This window comes from Scyliorhinus torazame, chromosome 5 (genome assembly GCF_047496885.1).
Source record: "Scyliorhinus torazame isolate Kashiwa2021f chromosome 5, sScyTor2.1, whole genome shotgun sequence".
NCBI lineage: Eukaryota > Metazoa > Chordata > Chondrichthyes > Carcharhiniformes > Scyliorhinidae > Scyliorhinus > Scyliorhinus torazame.
In genome coordinates, this window is record NC_092711.1 from 108,917,394 (window position 1) to 108,936,537 (window position 19,144).

The window sequence follows — 19,144 nt, forward strand, 5'->3', positions numbered from 1 at the left end:
AGGGAACGGAATTTGTAGTGGTGATTGAAGTTAATGGCTTTGGTCTTCCCAATTTTTAATTGGAGGAAATTTCTGCTCATCCAGTACTGGATGTGGGATAAGCAGTTTGATAATTTAGTAACAGTGGAGGAATGGAGAGTGATGGGGGTGAGGTAGAGCTGGGTGTTGTCAGTGTACATGTGAAAACTAACACAGTTGTTTTGTGTTGTCACGGATGATGTCACCTCACGAGAAATATGAGGGGCTGAGGATAGATCCTTCGGGAACACCGAGTACAAGGGATTTGGAGAGGAAAGGGAGATTGGGGATCATAGAATTTATAGTGCAGAAGGAGGCCATTCGGCCCATCGAGTCTGCACCAGCTCTTGGAAAGAGCACCCTACCCAAGCCAACACCCCCACCCTATCCCCATAACCCAGTAGCCCCACCCAACACTAAGGGCAATTTTGGACACTAAGGGCAATTTAGCATAGCCAATCCACCTAACCTGCACATCTTTGGACTGTGGAAGGAAACCGGAGCACCCGGAGGAAACACACGCACACACGGGGAGAACGTGCAGACTCCGCACAGACATTGACCCAAGCCGGGAATCGAACCTGGGACCCTAGAGCTGTGAAGCAATTGTGCTAACCATTATGCTGCCGTGCTGCCCTAAATGTCTTGGAAATTTGTAAAGCTGGTGGGGTCAAGTGTTCTGTTTAGGATGGGTGATGATGTTGCATTAAAGTGAGAAGGACAGGACCAAATGAGAGAGAACTGGAAACATATCAACTAACATAGAGAGGTTGGATGGTCAACTGTTTTGTGAGAATGGAGTCAAGGGAACAGAAGTTGGGGCTTGTGGACAATATAAGCTCGGAGGGAGACAGAAGATTGGAGAGAAACTGGAGAAAGATCCGGGTTCAGGGCTCAGACGAGGAAGAACTTTAGACAGCTTGGCCTGGCGGGTTAGTGGGAGGGAGGGAAGCAGCAGAGGCAGCTGATCAGATTGTCTCAATCTCAGTGACAAAGGAACCCCATGAACTCCACATACTTGTTGTCGGAGGTGAGGATAGATGAAACAGGGAGAGGGGGGAGAACATTTCAAAAGGAAGAACTTTTGTTAGAAATATTTTGAAATACTTGATGCACATTGTTTCACGCAATGCTGATTTATTTAACTTTTACCTGGAATATTAACCCCTATAACTGAGCTGGAGTTTATTTACTGTTAAGGGCACAGCCAAAAAGGAAATTTGAGACATTAGCGCATCAGGTCCACAGGACTTTAATAGCACTTCCCACAGTCAGTGCATTGAAATGGTCTCGCTTCAGTGTGAACCTGCAGGTGTTTCAGCAGGGTGGAAGAATCGCTGAATCCCTTTCCACACTTGGAGCAGGTGAATGGCCTCTCCCCGGTGTGAACTCGCTGGTGTAGCAGCCCTGATGATCGAGTGAATCCCTTCCCACATTCGGTGCAGGTGAACGGCCTCTCTCCAGTGTGAATTCGCTAGTGTACAATGAGTTCAGATGACTGCCTGATCCCAGTTCCACAGTCTGAGCACCTGAACGGTCTCTCATCAGTGTGAGCTCGCTGATGACGCTTTAGGTTGAGGGAACTTTTATAGCACCTCGCACAGTCTACACATTTAAAAGGTCTCTCGTCCGTGTGAACCTGCTGGTGTTTCAACAGAGTGGAAGAATCAGTAAATCCCTTTCCACACGTGGAGCAGGTGAATGGCCTTTCCCTAGTGTGAACCCGCTGGTGTTGCAGCCCTGATGATCGAGTGAATCCCTTCCCACACTCTGGGCAGGTGAATGGCGTCTCCCCACTATGAACTCGCTGGTGTCTCAGCAGGTTGGATGATCAGGTGAATCCCTTCCCAGACTCTGGACAGGTGACCAGTCTCTCCCCAGTGTGACTGGGCGGATGGGCTTCCAGCTCCGACAGGGATCTGAATCCCTGCTCACAGTCCCCACATTTCTCCGCACTGCCAGCATTGCTATTTTCTTGCATGTTAAAAATCCGATGATATTCAGGTCCTGATGTGATGTCTGGTTTCAGTTTCCCAACTGCAAATCCTCCCCTTCGCACACCCTGTGAAACGGATTGAAAACAGAAAATAGGGAGTGAGAGAGAACCCACAAAAACACAAAGGCAGGTTGTGAAATTGAGCTGAATGAATCTGGTCATTTGTGGGGCCGGCACTGGGAAAAGGTGACCATGAAAATTGCTGGATTGTCATAAAAATCTACCTGGTCAGGAATTTCCTTCATGGATGGGAACCTACCATCCGGTCTGGGCCTACACAGGATCCTGGCCTCTATACAAATATATGAAATAGGAGCAGGAGTATACCATAAAGCCCATTGAGCTGCTTCAATATTCACTGTGATCATGGCTGATCTTGGTTTAATCTCCAACTTCCCACCATCCTCCCCAAATCTTTTGATTCCCTGAAAAGTTTCTCTATCTCTGGGTTCGAAATTCCCATTTTAATCTTTTTTTTAATAAATGTTTTTTATTGGGTTTTTGAACATAGTATATTTACAGTTATGTACACAGATTGAAATATATATATTTTTAAAAAAAGGAAAAAACTGGTAGGATATTGTACACTGGCACAAGAACAGCAACTCTGTACAGTTCGCAATCTTACGTTTGACAAATAAGTAGGCACCTGATTGTGGGGGGGGGGGGCGGGGGGGACGACGACTGGGAAACTGGGGAGGTGCATATACATTTGGGTGCCGGAGAAACAATTACAGTAGTTCTGTCCAATACAGAGAAGCAATACAAGAATTGATCTGGTGTTGGTGTTTTTGCTTGCTTCTCCTGGACGGTTTTCACTGCCGCTGTTGTTGCGCGTTCACCTCTGTTTCCACCATTCGGCCAGTCTTTCTCCAGTATTCTCTTGCTCTCTGTTACTGTATTTGCTGAGCTTGTTGTCGTTTCCCATGCTCTCCTTCCGGCTTTCATTCCCTCGCCTCCCCCCACCCTCTCTGATTCCCCTCTATTATTCCCTGTCCCTTCACTCTCCTCCCTTCTCCTGTGGTTCACTTTTCTTTTCTCTTAGATTTAGCTGTTTCCCCCCGCCAGGTCTTTCTCTCCATCTGCATTTTAATCGTAATCATCTCCTTTAATAGATTCTGCTGATGGCGCACGAGCAGCCCTGACCTCAATTTAAAAATGATCACAAATGTGTTCCAAATGAATACCTGCACCATGAGTAAATTAGCATAGAGTGAATGTGGAGTTTGCGTTGTTCAGTGATTCGCCTGGATAAATGGGGTTTGAGGGATGGCGGGGAGGTAGAGCTGGGTGTTGTCAGTGTGCATGTGAAAACTAACACAGTGCTTTTGGATGATGTTTTAGGGCTGGTTTAGCACAGGGCTAAATAGCTGGCTTTTAAAGCAGACCAAGGCAGGCCAGCAGCACGGTTCAATTCCCGTAACAGCCTCCCCGAACAAGCGCCGGAATGTGGCGACTAGGGGCTTTTCACAGTAACTTCAATTGAAGCCTACTTGTGACAATAAGTGATTTTTATTTCATTTCATGTCACCTCGTGGCAGCTTGTAGAGAAATAGGAGGGGCTAAGGATAGATCCTTCGGAGAAACTGAGTACAAGGACTGTGGAGAGGAAAGGGCGTTTGGAGATGGAGAAGTAGTTTGCAAAGCTGGGAGGGACAAGTGTTTTTTTGGGATGCGTGATGACAGTGGATTTAACACTGAGAGAGACAGTACCAGCAGAGATAGAGAGCTCTTCACTATATCAGCTCACATGGAGAAGTTGGGATGTCAGCGGTTTATGGGAATTATCAATGGAGCAGAAGGGGGGTCTCATGGACAAGGGGAGTTCTGACGGGAGAGAAAATAGAGAAAGATGTAAGTTCAGAACTTCAACAAAAATGGGCTTTAGAGACAGTTTCGTCCGGTAGGTTAGTGGAGGAAAGCAGCAGAGGTAGCTGATCAGATTGTCTCAATCTTAGTGACAAAGAAGCTGTGAGAGCTCCTCACACTTGTTATTGGAGGTGAGGATGGGGGACACGGGGAGAAAGAGACCTTCACAAGGAACTAACTTGTGTTAGCGATATTAAAAAGACACCACACGCTTTGTTTAACACAAACTGATTTGACTTTATTTTTATTCAGAATTTAATTCTTTGTAACTATTAGAGTTTATGAACATCAGCAGCAACTGACCCCCCAATGAACATGTTCCAGTCCAGGATGTGATTAACAGCGAGCTCCAATCACTGAAGTTACTTGTGAACTTGCTCGTGCATCAGCAGGTTGGATAATTGAGTGAATCCCCTCCCACACTCCGAGCAGGTGAATGGCTTCTCTCCAGTGTGAACTCGCTGGTGTACAGTGAGGTCAGATGATCGCCTGAATCCACTTCCACAGTGAGAGCACCTGAACGGTCTCTCGTCAGTGTGAACATGGTGATGAGATATCAGTTCCCCAGAACTTTTATAACACAGTCTGGACATTTAAATGGTCTCTCCCCAGTGTGAATTCGCTGGTGTCTCAGCAGATTGGAGGAATGAGCAAATCCTTTCCCACACTGCGAACAGGTGAATGGCCTCTCCCCAGCATGAATGTGTTGGTGTGTCTGCAAGTGGTATGAGTGTATGAATCCCTTCCCGCACTCGAAGCAGGTGAACGGTCTCTCCCCAGTGTGAATGCGCTGATGGATTTTCAACTTGGATGGATAATCGAATCCCTTCCCACAATCCCACTTTTCCCATGGTTTTCCCCCGGTGTGACTGCATTTATGTTTCGAAAGGCCAGATGATCGACTGAAGCCTTGTCCACACACAGAGAACGTGAGTACGGTTTCTCCCCACTGTGAACGGTGCATCTTCCTTCCATCTTCAAACTCCCATGATATTTATGTTACAAACGTTTTGGTGAGTGTAGATCTTGATGTGATGTTCAGTTTGAATTTCCTGACTGACGTTCCTTCACTTCTAATACTCTGCAAAATTGATTCAAAACAGAAAATAGTGAGTGAGAGAGAACGCACAAAAACACAAAGACAGGTTGTGAAATTGAGCTGAATGAATCTGGACACTTGTGGGGCCGGCACTGGGAAAAAGTGACCATGAAAACTGCTGGGTTGTCATAAAAAACAACTGGTTCACCTCTATGGGAGGAGAGAGGGAGAGTGTGTGTGAGAGAGATGGTGCGAGAGAGAGAGGGAGAGACAGAGTGTGTGTGGGACAGAGAGAATTTGGGAAAGAGAGGCAGAGACAGCGAGGGAGTGTATGTATGTGTTTGTGTGAGTGAGTGTGTAAATACAGCGAATGGTAATGACCTGAAACGCAAACACTTGCGTTCAAAGGACGATAATGTTCACTGCCTGATGAATCGAGTGAAGCTGTCACAAAGAACAAGAACAAAGAAATGTACAGCACAGGAACAGGCCCTTCGGCCCTCCAAGCCCGTGCCGACCATGCTGCCCGACTAAACTACTATCTTCTACACTTCCTGGGTCCGTATCCCTCTATTCCCATCCTATTCATGTATTTGTCAAGATGAACCCTTAAATGTCCCTATTGTCCCTGCTTCCACCACCTCCTCCGGTAGCGAGTTCCAGGCACCCACTACCCTCTGCGTAAAAAACTTGCCTCGTACATCTACTCTAAACCTTGCCCCTCTCACCTTAAACCTATGCCCCCTAGTAATTGACCCCTCTACCCTGGGGAAAAGCCTCTGACTATCCACTCTGTCTATGCCCCTCATAATTTTGTATACCTCTATCAGGTCTCCCCTCAACCTCCTTCGTTCCAGTGAGAACAAACCGAGTTTATTCAACTGCTCCTCATAGCTAATGCCCTCCATACCAGGCAACATTCTGGTAAATCTCTTCTGCACCCTCTCTAAAGCCTCCACATCCTTCTGGTAGTGTGGTGACCAGAATTGAACACTATACTCCAAGTGTGGCCTAACTAAGGTTCTAATTGGTCACATTGTGATGTAAGAGTTTGCTCAAGGTTCCGGTCTGTAAATCCTTTTCTAATACCCTGAAAATGAAATTTACAAAAGGTCAACCCTAATGTCAATCCAAAAATGGAATTCAGAAAATAAAATTGGGGTTTGGGTTTGTCGTGTGTAAGTTCTCCCTTTCTAACTTCCTGTAAAAGGAGTTTCCCAAATCCATCATTGTGTGGGACGGCACGGTGGCACAGCGATTAACACTGCTGCCTTACAGCACCAGGGACTTGGATTCAATTTTGATCTTTTGGGTCACTGTCTGTGTGGGTCACTGTCTGCCCGTGTTTGCGTAGGTTTCTTCGGGGTGCTTCAGTTTCCTCCCACAGTCCAAAGGTGGATTGGCCATGTTAAATTGCCCCTTATGTCCAAAGATATGTTTGTTAGGTGGGGTTACGGGAACAGGGCGGGGGCTTAGGTAGGGTGTTCTTTCAGAGGATCTGTGCCGACTTGATGGGCTGAATGGCCTCCTTATGCACTGTCGGGATTCTATGACTGCCAGTCTAGGATAGAAATTCCCAACATTCCCTTCTCCTGCTCCCTAATCCAGTATGAATGTTCATGCTCCCCTCTGCACTTAAAAAATTTTTTTTAGAGTATCCAATTATTTATTTATGTATTTATTTATTTCCAATTAAGGCAATTTATGGAGCAATTACTGATACTGTGCATGCTTTCATCATAGCCCGGCCTCGCCCTTCATTCACTCTGATTTGTTGGAGGACCAGCTGCGCTCGGTTGGTCCTCCAGCCTGCCACTCCTCTTCCTATTGGTCCGGAGCCGCTGTCAATCTCCCGGGCATTGTGACCGTTCCAGATGGTGAGAGCCGCCACAGGCTCAGGCTGATTATCCAATAATTTTTTTAAAATAAAGTTATTAAAAATAACTTTAGAATACCCAATTCATTTTTTCCAATTAAGGGACAATTTAGCATGGTCAATCCACCCACCTTGCACATGGGGGTGAAACCCACGCAGACACGGGGACAATTTGCAAACTCCACAGGGACAGTGACCCAGGGCCAAGATTCAAACCCGGGTCCTAAGCGCCGGAGTCCCAGTGGTAACCACTGTACTGCCCTCTCCCCGCTTATACTTTGCCTGGACAAGTTGTCTGCATTCTGAACAATGGGTAACAAGCTCCTCCCACTCATCAAAACGTTGCCCCCGATAAAGATGGCGACCACGCATGCGCCATGGTGCACACTCATTCCAATAAAGATGGCGGCCGTTAATCCAGGCCGAAAATGAGGGGCTGCAGCCCCGCTCGGTACAATCTGGGTCCGGTAAACTCTTTTCAGAGTTTAATGACTCACAATGTGCTTACACAGCGTTTCCAACCTTCCCCGCGATCTCAAGCATCCTACATATTGTTAACCGCCTCTTACAAATTATAGATGCAAAATAGAAACAGCCGCTCTCCATCGCCATTACTGATACTGCGCATGCTTCAATCACAGCGGGCCCCGCCTCTCTTTCACTCCGATTGGTTGGACGACCAGCCTCTCTCTGTCGGGCCTCCACTCCCGCCCCTCCACGTCCTATTGGTCCGGAGCCGCTGTCAATCAGCCGGTCATTGTGACAGTTCCAGTTGGTGACAGCCGCCACAGGCTCAGGCTGACTCGCTGATTGTCCAATAATGTTTAAAAAAATAACTAGACCACGTGGCCAATCCGCCTACCCTGCACATCTTTGGGTTGTGGGGCAAAACCCACGCAAACACAGGGAGAATGTGCAAACTCCGCATGGACAGTGACCCAGAGCCAGGATGGGACCTGGGCCCTCAGCACCGTGAGGCAGCAGTGCTAACCACTGTGCCACCGTGCTCCTTGATTCTCCAATAATAACAGTGAGAGTCTCAGTAACAATAATAGTGGCGATGGGACCCAGAGGAGAAGCAACAAAGGATTCACTCACTTTGAGAGCAACAAATACTGTCTGTTCCCATAATAAGTCAGGCTGCAGTTTGTGAGTGAAAATATCATTGGATCAAATGTAATGATGATACAGTAAGTATCAAGAGAACCAAAACTAAATTTGGTTTTCAAATAATAGTGAAGTAGTCATGGTTTCTTGACAACATAATATAATCCGCTTCTGGAGTGTGTTACTCTGTCCCATTAGACAATAACCTTTAAAAAAAAAAATTTAGAGTACTGAATTCATTTTTTTCCAAGGGGAAATTTAGTGTGGCCAATCCACCTACTCTGCACATCCTCAGGTTGTGGGGGTGAGACACACACAGACTCAGGGAGAATTTACAAACTCCACACGGACAGTGACCCTGGGCCAGGATCGAACCCGGGACCTTGGCACTGTGAGGCAGCAGTGCTACCGTAGCACAGTGGTTAGCACAGTTGCTTCACCGCTACAGGGTCCCAGGGTCGATTCCCGTCTTGGGTCAATGTCTGTGCGGAGTCTGCACGTTCTGCACGTGCCCACATGGATTTCCTCCGGGAGCTCCAGTTTCCTGCCACATTCCTAAGATGTGCAGGTTTGGTGGATTGGCCGTGCAAAATTGCCCTTAGTGTCCAAAAAGGTTAGATGGTGTTACTGGGTCACCGGGATACGGTGGAGGTGTGGGCTTAGATCGCGTGATCTTTCCATGGGCCTGTGCAGACTCGATGGGCCGAATGGCCTCCTTTTGCACTTTAAATTCTATGATTTATGATCGAGCGTGATGCATGCGGCGGCCACCATGTCGCTCCCTTCATTAGATAATAACCTTGCCTTTTATTCCAATTCTGGTGTATGTTACCACTGTAGGTCCTGGGCTGAATGAATCTGGTACAATAAACAGAGTCTGGTTCCAGTGCCTCTGAGGTCATTTGACCTGCAGGTAAGCTGACATTAATCGAGACAAAAGGCCCAGTAAATATCCAATTGTAATAGGAGGACAAGGTGTAAGGAAGCAACGATATTTTGAGGTTTCTGTGTTGTGGTGAGTGTCACTGGGAGGTGTGTGATAAAATAGGAATGGAAACATGACAGACACGTGTGACTGACTCCACCTGACTGAGAGCTGTTATACCCAAGGGGACAGCAATGAGGACATGGGGAACTCCAAAGATTTCTGATATTCGAGGTACATCTGTTAGAGGAACTGAAAATATTCAGTTCCTTCTTGTGGTTCTCGAGTTACACAGACACACAGGAAATGTATCCGACAGATCATCAAAACCAAAGTTTTCATCTTCTCTTTGAGACACACTGTGATTGAAAAGGTCAAATGTTAAAACATCAGTTTGAGCAAAATTCAGAACGTCACAAAGATGAGTGAACTGTCCAATTAACCCCATTCACCATAACTCTGCCAATTTACCCTCTGCAAGAATTTATCCAATTCCCTTTGCAATTTACTGTTAAATCTGCTTCCTGCAGCGTGTCAGTGTGAATTCTAGATCACATCACATCACTGTGTAAAAACAATTCTCCTCAACACCTCCTTGGGTTCTGTTGTAAAATATCTTAAATCTCTGTGTCCTCTGGTTACAAACCCTCCTTCTCCCCATCGACACTATCACAAATCCTTCCTCATTTTAAACACCTCTATTAAATCTCCCCTTCACCTTCCCTGATCTCAGAGGGACAATCCCGGTTTCTCCTGCTCTGAGTCACAAGGACTCGAAACGTTAACTCTGTTTCTCTCAGTACCGATGCTGCCAGAACTGCTGAGTTTTCCAACATTTTCTGTTTTTCTCCCTCTTTTTCCTTCTTCAATCTATCACAAACACTTCATGATTTTGATCACCTCAGTTAAATAGGAATAGGAGTGAAATATAGATGGAGAAAGAAAAACTGATAGAAGAACTGAGAGATTTTAAAAAACAGAAAGGTGAGGTGGCAAGAGATAAAAGCTGAGAAATAGAGGAAACAAGTAACACAGAAAGAATGATATAAAATATAAGGGAGCAGGTTATGCTACAGAGAGCAGAGGGAACTCAGTGACTGATCCACAGTCACAGCCGCTTCTGTCCGGGAATGGAGACTCTGAACAGAAATAACCGGCTCATTTGTAAATGTCACCACAATGTGATCTGGGTGACTCTGCCCTGACTCTGTGGACAGATATCGGCCGCACTGACAGATGTTCTCACCAGTTTGTATCCCTTGGATTTATTTTCTGCTCAGAAGTGAGATGTGCGGTTTGGAACCGGCAGCAGAGAAACAGGAAGTTGTGTTTCCTGAGAATGCAACAGCAGGCGTCAGTTTCACGTTATCATCGTGAACAGTCTTCCTGCCTGTGAGGGTGACCTCACTCTGACAGCATCAAGAACAACCACACAGATTGCTGCCGCTCTCAGCATTACATTCACCTCACTTCCCATTTTAAACATTAAAATATGAGGTTATTTAATTTTTTAACATGTTCTCTGAATTGCAAGATGGACTGAGGATTATCACTGGGAGAAATGAGGGGACATTATAGAAACTTAAATTTTCCTCAAAGAGGGTTATTAGAAAATAGGAGATTAAAAGTGAGTCAGGGCCAATCAGAGAGAGAAAGTGAGAGGTAGAGAGAGAAAGGATTGAGTCTCCATAAATGAGATGTTCACTCAGAAAGCGGAGAGGTTCAGTGTGATGTTCAACACTCAGGTGGGAAAGACAAAAATCTGCAACAACGTTTCAAACACATTTATTCAGAATAATAAACATCATCAGCAGATTAAGACTGTCAGAGTGAACATTATTCAGTCCTGTACATGATTAGCAGCATCAATAAGGGTGTAATCTAAACTTTGTGGTTGCTTGTGAACTCGCTGGTGTGTTAACAGGTGGGATGAGTGAGTAAACCCCTTTCCACAGACATGACAGTTGAATGGCCGCTCCCCAGTGTGAACTCGATGGTGTTTCAGAAGATAAGATAAATGAGAAAATCTCTTCCCACCTATGGAGCAAGTGAATGGCCTCTCCCCACTGTGAACTCTCTGGTGTGACAGCAGGTTGGATGCCCGACTGAATCCCTTCCCACACACAGAGCAGGTGAATGACCTCTCCCCAGTGTGAACTCACTGGTGATTCACAAGGTTGGATGAATGAGTGAATCCCTTCCCACACACTGAGCAAGTGAACGGCCTCTCCTCACTGTGAACCTGCTGATGTGTCAGAAGGTTGTATGAACGTGTGAATCCCTTCCCACATTCAGAGCAGGTGAATGGTCTATCCGCTGTATGAAGTTGCTGGTGTATCAGAAGGTTGGATGAATTAATGAATCCTTTTCCACAGTCAGAGCAAGTGAGTGGCCTCTCCCCTGTGTGAATTCTCTGGTGGTTCAGTAGGGCAGATGGACGGCTGGATCCTTTCCCACACACAAGAGCAGATGAATGGTCTCTCCCCAGTGTGAGCATATTGGTGTGTTAGTAAATCCTTTTTGTTTCTAAAGCTCTTCTCACAGTCAGGACAATTAAACAATTTGTTATCAGAGTGAACAAGTTGATGTGGCTGTAGGTGTGATGACTGAATTAATCCTTTCCCACACAGGGAGCAGGTGAACGGTCTCTCCCCAGTGCGAATACATTGATGTGTCAGCAGATCATTTTTACATTTAAAACTCTTCTCACAGTCAGGACATGTAAATGGTCTCTTATAAGTGTGAACAAGTTGATGAGTCACAATGTGGGATGACCGAGTGAATCCCTTCCCACACACAGGGCAGGTGAATGGCCTCTCCTCAGTGTGAACTCGCTGGTGTGTCAGAAGGTTGTATGAATGGGTGAATCCGTTCCCACAAATGGAGCAGATGAACGGTCTCTCCCCAGTGTGACTGCGACAATGAACTTCCAGTTGTGATGGGTAACTGAATCCCTTCCCACAGTCCGCACATTTCCACAGTTTCTCCGTGGTGAGGGGTCTTTATGTCTCTCCCGGTTGAAGCTTTGTCCACACACAAACAAGCGTTTAATGTCTCCCTGCAGTGAATGACGTGATACTTTTTTTGAGGCTGTGTAACTGGTTAAAACTCTCTCCACAGTCAGTGGACTGGAAAACTCTCATTTGGGGTGGGTCTCGGTGCTTTTGCAGTCACACTGTTGAAACAGAACAAACACTTCTTCCAAATTCAAAGACTGAAGATATTGAGCTCTTAATGAATTGAGTGACTGTCAGATTTAGAGGTGATGTTTGGTTTGAATTTTCTGTTGGCCAATCCTCCACTTCCAATATCCTGTAAAAGGAGTTTACAAAAGTCATCACTGTCAGTCCAGGTCAGAAATTCTGAACAGACAATTCTAGTTTCTCTGGAACATTTTTCCCTCTTGTTCCTCTTAAGCTGTAAATGTTCCACACACTCTCCCTCCTCCCTGGGCTGAAATCCAAACCCATCTCACCATCTCTTTCCTCCACTGCCAGTTTTCTCCCTCCCTCTCCTCTGCCTGGGTCCAGTTCTCCAGCTCCTGTCTGCAGACTGACAATAAAACCAATGGGTCTTATTGGGGGGTTTGGGGTCTCACCATTGTCCCCGCTCGCGGCGGCTCTCATTCACCCTCTGGGAGTCGCACTCACTCTCATTGCGGCTGCGCTCAGCCCGGAGCAGCAACGCGCATGCTCCACACAGGGAGGGGGGGGGGGGTACTTCCGGGGACGGGACATTCTGACGCCTGCGCGTTCTGGCTCCTGTGACGAAGATAGGGCGTATTCATCCGCGCCCGGCATTCCGGGTAGTCTTATCCGCCATTATTCCATTAGGTTCCTCAGGCTGATAAATAGGTTCCGGCACTTTTGATACAGTTCGGTGTCTGTACTGAATGGGGCGGCCGCATCGGTGTTTTTCTCTCTGATCGGCCCCTGTCATCTGTTTAAGGAGCGATATGCCGCAGGGCGCCTGCATCTTTCTCAGGTGCAGGAGGGCGCATGCGCGGCCGTCCAGGAGCCGGAAGAGAAAATCTTGTGAATTTCTCTCCTGGACTGAGTTGAATTTTTTTTGGAAATTCCTTTAGAAAGAGGAGGATTTACTAACGGGAACTTCAATCCAAACATCACATCATCATCTGACAGAGTTACTCGATTCAACAGGACCTGAAAATCATTGGGAAGTAAAATGGTTTGTCTGTTCTGTCCGTGGATAAAGATTTCAGATATCAGAGTGACTGGGAAAATTTAAATGACCATTCCGGGTTAAATTTGAGACTAATTACACCGATCACATTGGGGAAGTTAAATAATTTGCTGTTGTACTCTTATGTATGCAGGTAAATTTAAAAATGACCACATTAGCATACTTGGCAGCGAAACTGGGCAAACTGCTGACCTTGTTAGTCGTGAGAGTTACTGTCCCGGATTTTATTAAAGTTTGTTGTTCCTGTTGCATTTCATTCAGCTCATCGTGGCTACAAAGTAGGTATTCAGCCTAAACTCCATTTCCAGATTGTGGTCTGTAGCTTTTTAAGTTACATCAATTCAGATGTCTATCTAATTACTTTTTAAATGTTATGAGGGTTTCTGCCATCATTTCAGGCAGCATGTTACAGATCCTCACCACCCTCTAAATCTCCTAGTCCTTCCCTAACTCTCTGCCCCCTTTTATATGTATCCCTCAACCAAAGGGAATAGGACCTTCCTATCCAATCTATTTATATCCCTCAGAATTTTAAAAAAATGTAAATTTATATATTTTTCCAATCAAGGGGCAATTTAATTTGGCCAAGCCACCTACCCTGCACATATTTAGGTTGTGGGGGTGAAACCCACGCAGACAATGGGAGAATGTGCAAACTCCTTGAAGACTGTGACCCGGGGCCAGGATTGACCCCGAGTCCCCAGCACGCAGGCACACAACCACTGTGCCACCATGATCCCCCAGAATTTTATACATTTAGAATAATCTTTATTATTGTCACCAGTGGGCTTACATTAACACTGCACGTTCTGGCTCCTGTGATGGAGATAGGCCGTATTCATCCGCGCCCGGTATTCCGGGTAGCCTTATCCGCCATTATTCCGTTACGTTCCTCAGGGTGAGAAATTGGTTCCGGCACTTTTGATACAATTCGGTGTTTGTACCGAATGGGGCGGCCGCATCGGCGTTTTTCTCTCTGATCGGCCCCTGTTAATGGCTGTCATGTGTTTCGGGGGCGATATGCAGCAGACGCCTGCGCGGCCGCCATCTTGCTCGCCGGCCATGTGCATCAGGACGCATGCGCGGGCACCCAGGAACCAGAAGCCGGAAGAGAGAATCTTGTGAATTTCTCTCCTGGAGTGAGAGTGAAATTCCTTTGGAAACTCCTTAAGAAAGAGGAGGATTTACTCACGGGAACTTCAAACCACATATCACAACATCATCTGACAGAGTCACTCGATTCATCAGGACCTGAATATCATTGGGAGGTAAAATGGTTTGTCTGTTCTGTCTGGACAATGATTTCAGATATCAGAATGACTGAAAGTTTTAATGAATTTTCCAGGTTAACTTTGAGACTAATTACACCAATCACATTGGTGAAGCTAAAGAATTTGCTGTTGTACTATTATGTATGCAGGCAAATTAACTCGTGTGTTTAAATAACTATATTAACATGTGCTAAAGTTCCCCTTAGTGTCAAAAAGTTAGGTGAGGTTATCATAGAATCATAGAGTGCAGAAGGATGCCATTCGGCCCATTGAGTCTGCACCAGCCCTTGCAAAGTGCACCCTGCTTAAGGCCACACCTCCACCCTATTCTCTTAACTCCACCTAACCTTTTTGGACACTAAGGGCAATTTAGCACAGCCAATCCATCTAACCTGCACATCTTTGGACTGTGGGAGAAAACCGGAGGAAACCCACACAGACACGGGGAGAATGTGCAGACTCTGCACAGATGGTGACCAAGCCAGGAACCGAACCTCAGATCCTGGAGCTGTGATGCAACAGTGCTAACCATTGTGCTACTTTATCACCGTGTGTTGATTAGGGGAATTTCACAGTAACTTCATTGCAGTGTTAATGAAACCCTACTTGTGGCAATAATAAAGAATATCAACCTTTGAATGTGGGTGGAGAAATGTTTGTTTGTTAGGCTGCAGTTTCGAAGGATAAGAGGCAAATAGATTGAAACATATGATCCTCAGGAGTCTTGACAGGGTGGATGTGGAGAGGATGTTTCTTGAGGGAGAATCTGGAACTCGTCAATCACTGTTTAAAAATAAGGACGGCACGATGCAAAGTAGTTAGCACAGTTGCTTCACAGTGCCAGGGTCCCAGGTTCTATTCTCGGCTTGGGTCACTGTCTGTGCAGAGTCTACGCGTTCTCCCCATGTCTACGTGGGTTTCCTCCGGGTGTACCGGTTTCCTCCTACAAGTCGCGAAAGACGTGCTGTTCGATAAATTGGATATTCTGAATTCTCCCTCAGTGTACCCGAACAGGAGCCGGAGTGTGGCGATTAGGCGCTTTTCACAGTAACTTCATTGCAGTGTAAATGGAAGCCTACTTGTGACAATAATAAAGATTATCATTATTATTATCAGGAGTCGCCCATTTAAAACAGCGATGATGGGCTGATAGGTTATCGGGGTGGTTGGGATGCAGATTTGGGCAGCACGGTAGCACAGTGGTTAGCACAGTTGCTTCACAGCACCGGGGTCCGAGGTTTGATTCCCGGCTTGGGTCACTGTCTGTGTGGAGTCTGCACATTCTCCCCGTGTCTGTGTGGGTTTCCTCCGGGTGCTCCGGTTTCCTCCCACAGTCCAAAGATGTGCAGGTTAGGTGGATTGGCCATGATAAATTGCCCTTCGTGTCCAGAAAGGTTAGGTGGGGTTACGGGGATAGGATGGAGGCGTGGGCGTAGGTAGGAGAGCCGGTGCAGACTCAATGGGCTGAATGGCTTCCTTCTGCAGTGTAAATTCTATGATTTCAGGTTACTCAAATCAGCCATGATCTTATTAAGGGTCGAGGAGCTGAATGGCCGACTCCTGCTCCTTGTTTGTATTTTGTAAAACCATTCTGGTTTTGTTAAGAATGTTCCCTTCCCTTCTGTTATGACTTTGTTGCAGAAGGAGGCCATTCAGCCCATCGAGTCTGCACTGGCCCATGCCTCCGTCCTATCCCCGGAACCTGACCTAACCTTTTGGACACTAAGGGGCAATTTAACATGTCCAATCCACCGCATCTGCACATCTTTGGACTGTGGGAGGAAACCGGAGCACCCAGAGGAAATGTACACAGACATGGGAAGAAAGTGCAAATTCCACACAGACAGTATCCTGAGGCTGAAATCGAACCCGGGTCCCTGGAGCTGTGAGGCAGCACTGCTAACCATTGTGCCACCGTTTGATTGGGTCACATATTTGAAAGAAGAGAGAGGGGAAAAACTAGAATTATCTGTTCTGAATTTCTATCCTGGACTGATATTAACACTGGTAACTCCTTTTACAGGGGACCAGAAGGACATGATTTTCAGACGGAAATATGTCTCATTGAGGTCTGTCAAAGCCACTGAACTCATCAGGACAGAAATATTACCGGCCTTTGGGTGTGGAAGGAGAAATGTTTGTCTCTGGACACACACACACTCAAGTGAGAGTGTTCCAGCAATTACACAGCCTGAAAAAAACATTGCAACATTCACAGCGAGTAAAAACCGTTCTGTGTTGGAAGAGGCTTCAGCTGATCATCCAACCTGGATAGAGACACAAGGGTGCGAACACCATGGAGAAACCGTGGAAATGTGGAGACTGTGGAAAGGGATTCAATTACCAGTCACGGCTGAAATACCATCGACACACTCACATTGTGGAGAGACCATTTCCCTGCTCAATGTGCGGGAAGGGATTCACTCGGTCATCCGACCTTCTGAGACACCAACAAACTCACACTGAGAAGCTGTTCACCTGTTCCACATGTGGGAAGGGATTCATTAATTCATCTGATCTTCGAACACACCATTGAGTTCACACTGGGGAAAGGCCGTATACCTGCTCAAAGTGTGGGAAGGAATTCATTCAGTCAGCCCACCTGCTGACACACCAGCGAGTTCACACTGGGGAGAGGCCGTTCACCTGCTTTCTGTGTAGGAAGGGATTCTCGCGGTCACCCCATCTCACTGCACACCAACTGGTTCACACAGATCAGAGACCTTTTACATGTTCTGAATGTGAGAAAAGCTTTAAAAGCAGGTACCAGATACTGACTCACCAACGTACTCACACTGGGGAGAGGCCGTACACCTGTTCAGAGTGTGGGAAGGGATTCATTCATTCATCTGACTTTCTGATACACCAGCGAATTCACACTGGGGAGAGACCGTTCGACTGCTCTGTGTGGTAAGAAATTCTCTTGGTTATCCCACCTCACTGAACATCAAGTGGTTCACACTAATCAGAGACCTTTCAAATGTTCTGACTGCGAGAAGAGTTTCAAAAGCAGACGAGCGCTACTGACACACCAAAGTACACACATTCTGGGAGACCTTTCACCTGCTCCGAATGTGGGAAAGGATTCACTCAGACATCCCACCTGATGCGGTAAGATTGAGAAGGCAGGGCTTTCATCAATAACCTCAGCCAATACAAGAATTGACGATGCCCTGTTGACCTTGCTCTGCATCAAGAACCAGCTGTCCAACCCACTGAGCTAAACCGGACGCCAAAACGCTGAAGTCCGAGCCAGCCAGGAGTCGAACCTGGAATCTCCTGATTCATAGTCAGAAGCGTTATCCATTGTGCCACTGGCCCACCCTTCATGGCTTTTGCTAGTTCTCTTTCACAATGACCGTTTACGAGATTGAGGTAATATTCAGCAAAGGACTAAACTAGAAGTATGAGATGTTTCTGCCCGGTTTCGAACCGGGGACCTTTCGCATGTAAGGCGAATGTGATAACCACTACACTACAGAAACAGCTGTCAATGCAGAAGCCACCGGACCTGTGCCACGTTCACTGAACTGCCTTGCTGCAGCTTCTCATGGTTCGGCTGAGAGGCCATGTCACTGATTACAAGAAGGCAACGGTTTATTTAAAACAAATGTCTCAACTTATAAGACCATAAGAAATAGTACTTATGTTCAACTTTAGTATTTGTTCAGCAAATATTTAACAGAACAATGTTTTCTCTTCAATTTTAATGCATCACTCTTGTCTTCCTACAGAAACATTCAACCAACTTTACTCAATATTTGTTTTGTTATTCAATGTTTAACATCAGTATATTTACTTATATATGTCTTCATTTTTAATTGAATAACTCTGAAATATACAACATCGAATTGCAAACACGACTGACCAACAAAAGAAAGCTTTTCACTGGGTAATACAAATCCCATGGTGCTTTGTTGAGATTGACCACAGTCAGCTTTTAAACAAAGTCAAATATCGTTAAATGCAAGTGAATTGAGAATTATGCGTTGCGTATATTTGACCCTCTGTGTTTTGTTGCAAAATATCTGGGGCCTAAATACTGTTCATGTATAAGAAACGAGGGGTGACAGCAAATCCGCACTGAGCCTGGATTTCCTCATCTACCTGAGAGGCTTATCCTATTTCTCCATCATGAAGACACATTTTTTCAAAAAGGTGATTCAGTTAAATCTCTGGCATTTCCTCTAATTCAGTTACATATCGTCTATGTCTGTCCTTTTGATTACACATTACTATTAGACATCCTTCAATCTGGCCTGTTGCATTTGCTGCTTGCAATGCGGTCTACTCTACATTGGAGAGACTAAATGTCGGTTGGGTGACCGTTTTGCAAAACACCTTCGCTCCATCCACAAGCTGGACCCAGACCCTCCTGTCACTTGCTATTTAAACTCACTGTCCTGCTCTCATTTCCACATGTCCGACCTTGGCCTGCTGCAATGTTCCCCTGAAGTCCAGCCCAAAGCCGAGGAACAGCCCCTCATCCTCCGATTAGACATGTTACAGCCTTGCGGACTTAGCTTTGAGTTGAACAACTTCAGACTGAACTCTATCCTCCACCTTCACCACATGTTCATTTCTATCAACTGATTTTCAGTTCTTGCATTAATCTGTTTTCCCCTCACCATTGCCCCCCCTTCCCCCAGCTCATTGCACTTGAGCAATTCTGTTCCTAATTGTCTTTTGACTCACCGCTTACTTTGTTCTGCCATTAATACATCCTAATATCTTAATGCGCCACCATCAGCACCTTTCTGAGCCTTGATTACACTCATTCACATTCCCTTTTTCTTTCTGCTCAATCATTTTTTGTCATTCTCCACCTATTGCTGCCCAA

At 46.0% G+C, this 19,144-nt stretch overlaps 1 long non-coding RNA gene and 2 other non-coding genes across 3 annotated transcripts; all 3 read right to left on the minus strand.

The window, feature by feature from the left end:
• Positions 1–4,095: 4,095 nt before the first annotated feature.
• On the minus strand, positions 4,096–7,409 carry LOC140419381 (uncharacterized). Its single transcript, XR_011945750.1, has 2 exons — positions 7,296–7,409; positions 4,096–4,964 (listed from the first exon to the last, which is right to left on the minus strand). It is a non-coding gene; the product is annotated as an uncharacterized lncRNA (long non-coding RNA).
• A 10,143-nt stretch (positions 7,410–17,552) lies between these two features.
• On the minus strand, positions 17,553–17,625 carry trnah-aug (transfer RNA histidin (anticodon AUG)). The gene has a single exon. It is a non-coding gene; the product is annotated as a tRNA-His (tRNA).
• Positions 17,626–17,716: 91 nt separating this feature from the next.
• Positions 17,717–17,789, minus strand: trnav-uac (transfer RNA valine (anticodon UAC)). Its single transcript has one exon. It is a non-coding gene; the product is annotated as a tRNA-Val (tRNA).
• Positions 17,790–19,144: the final 1,355 nt, after the last annotated feature.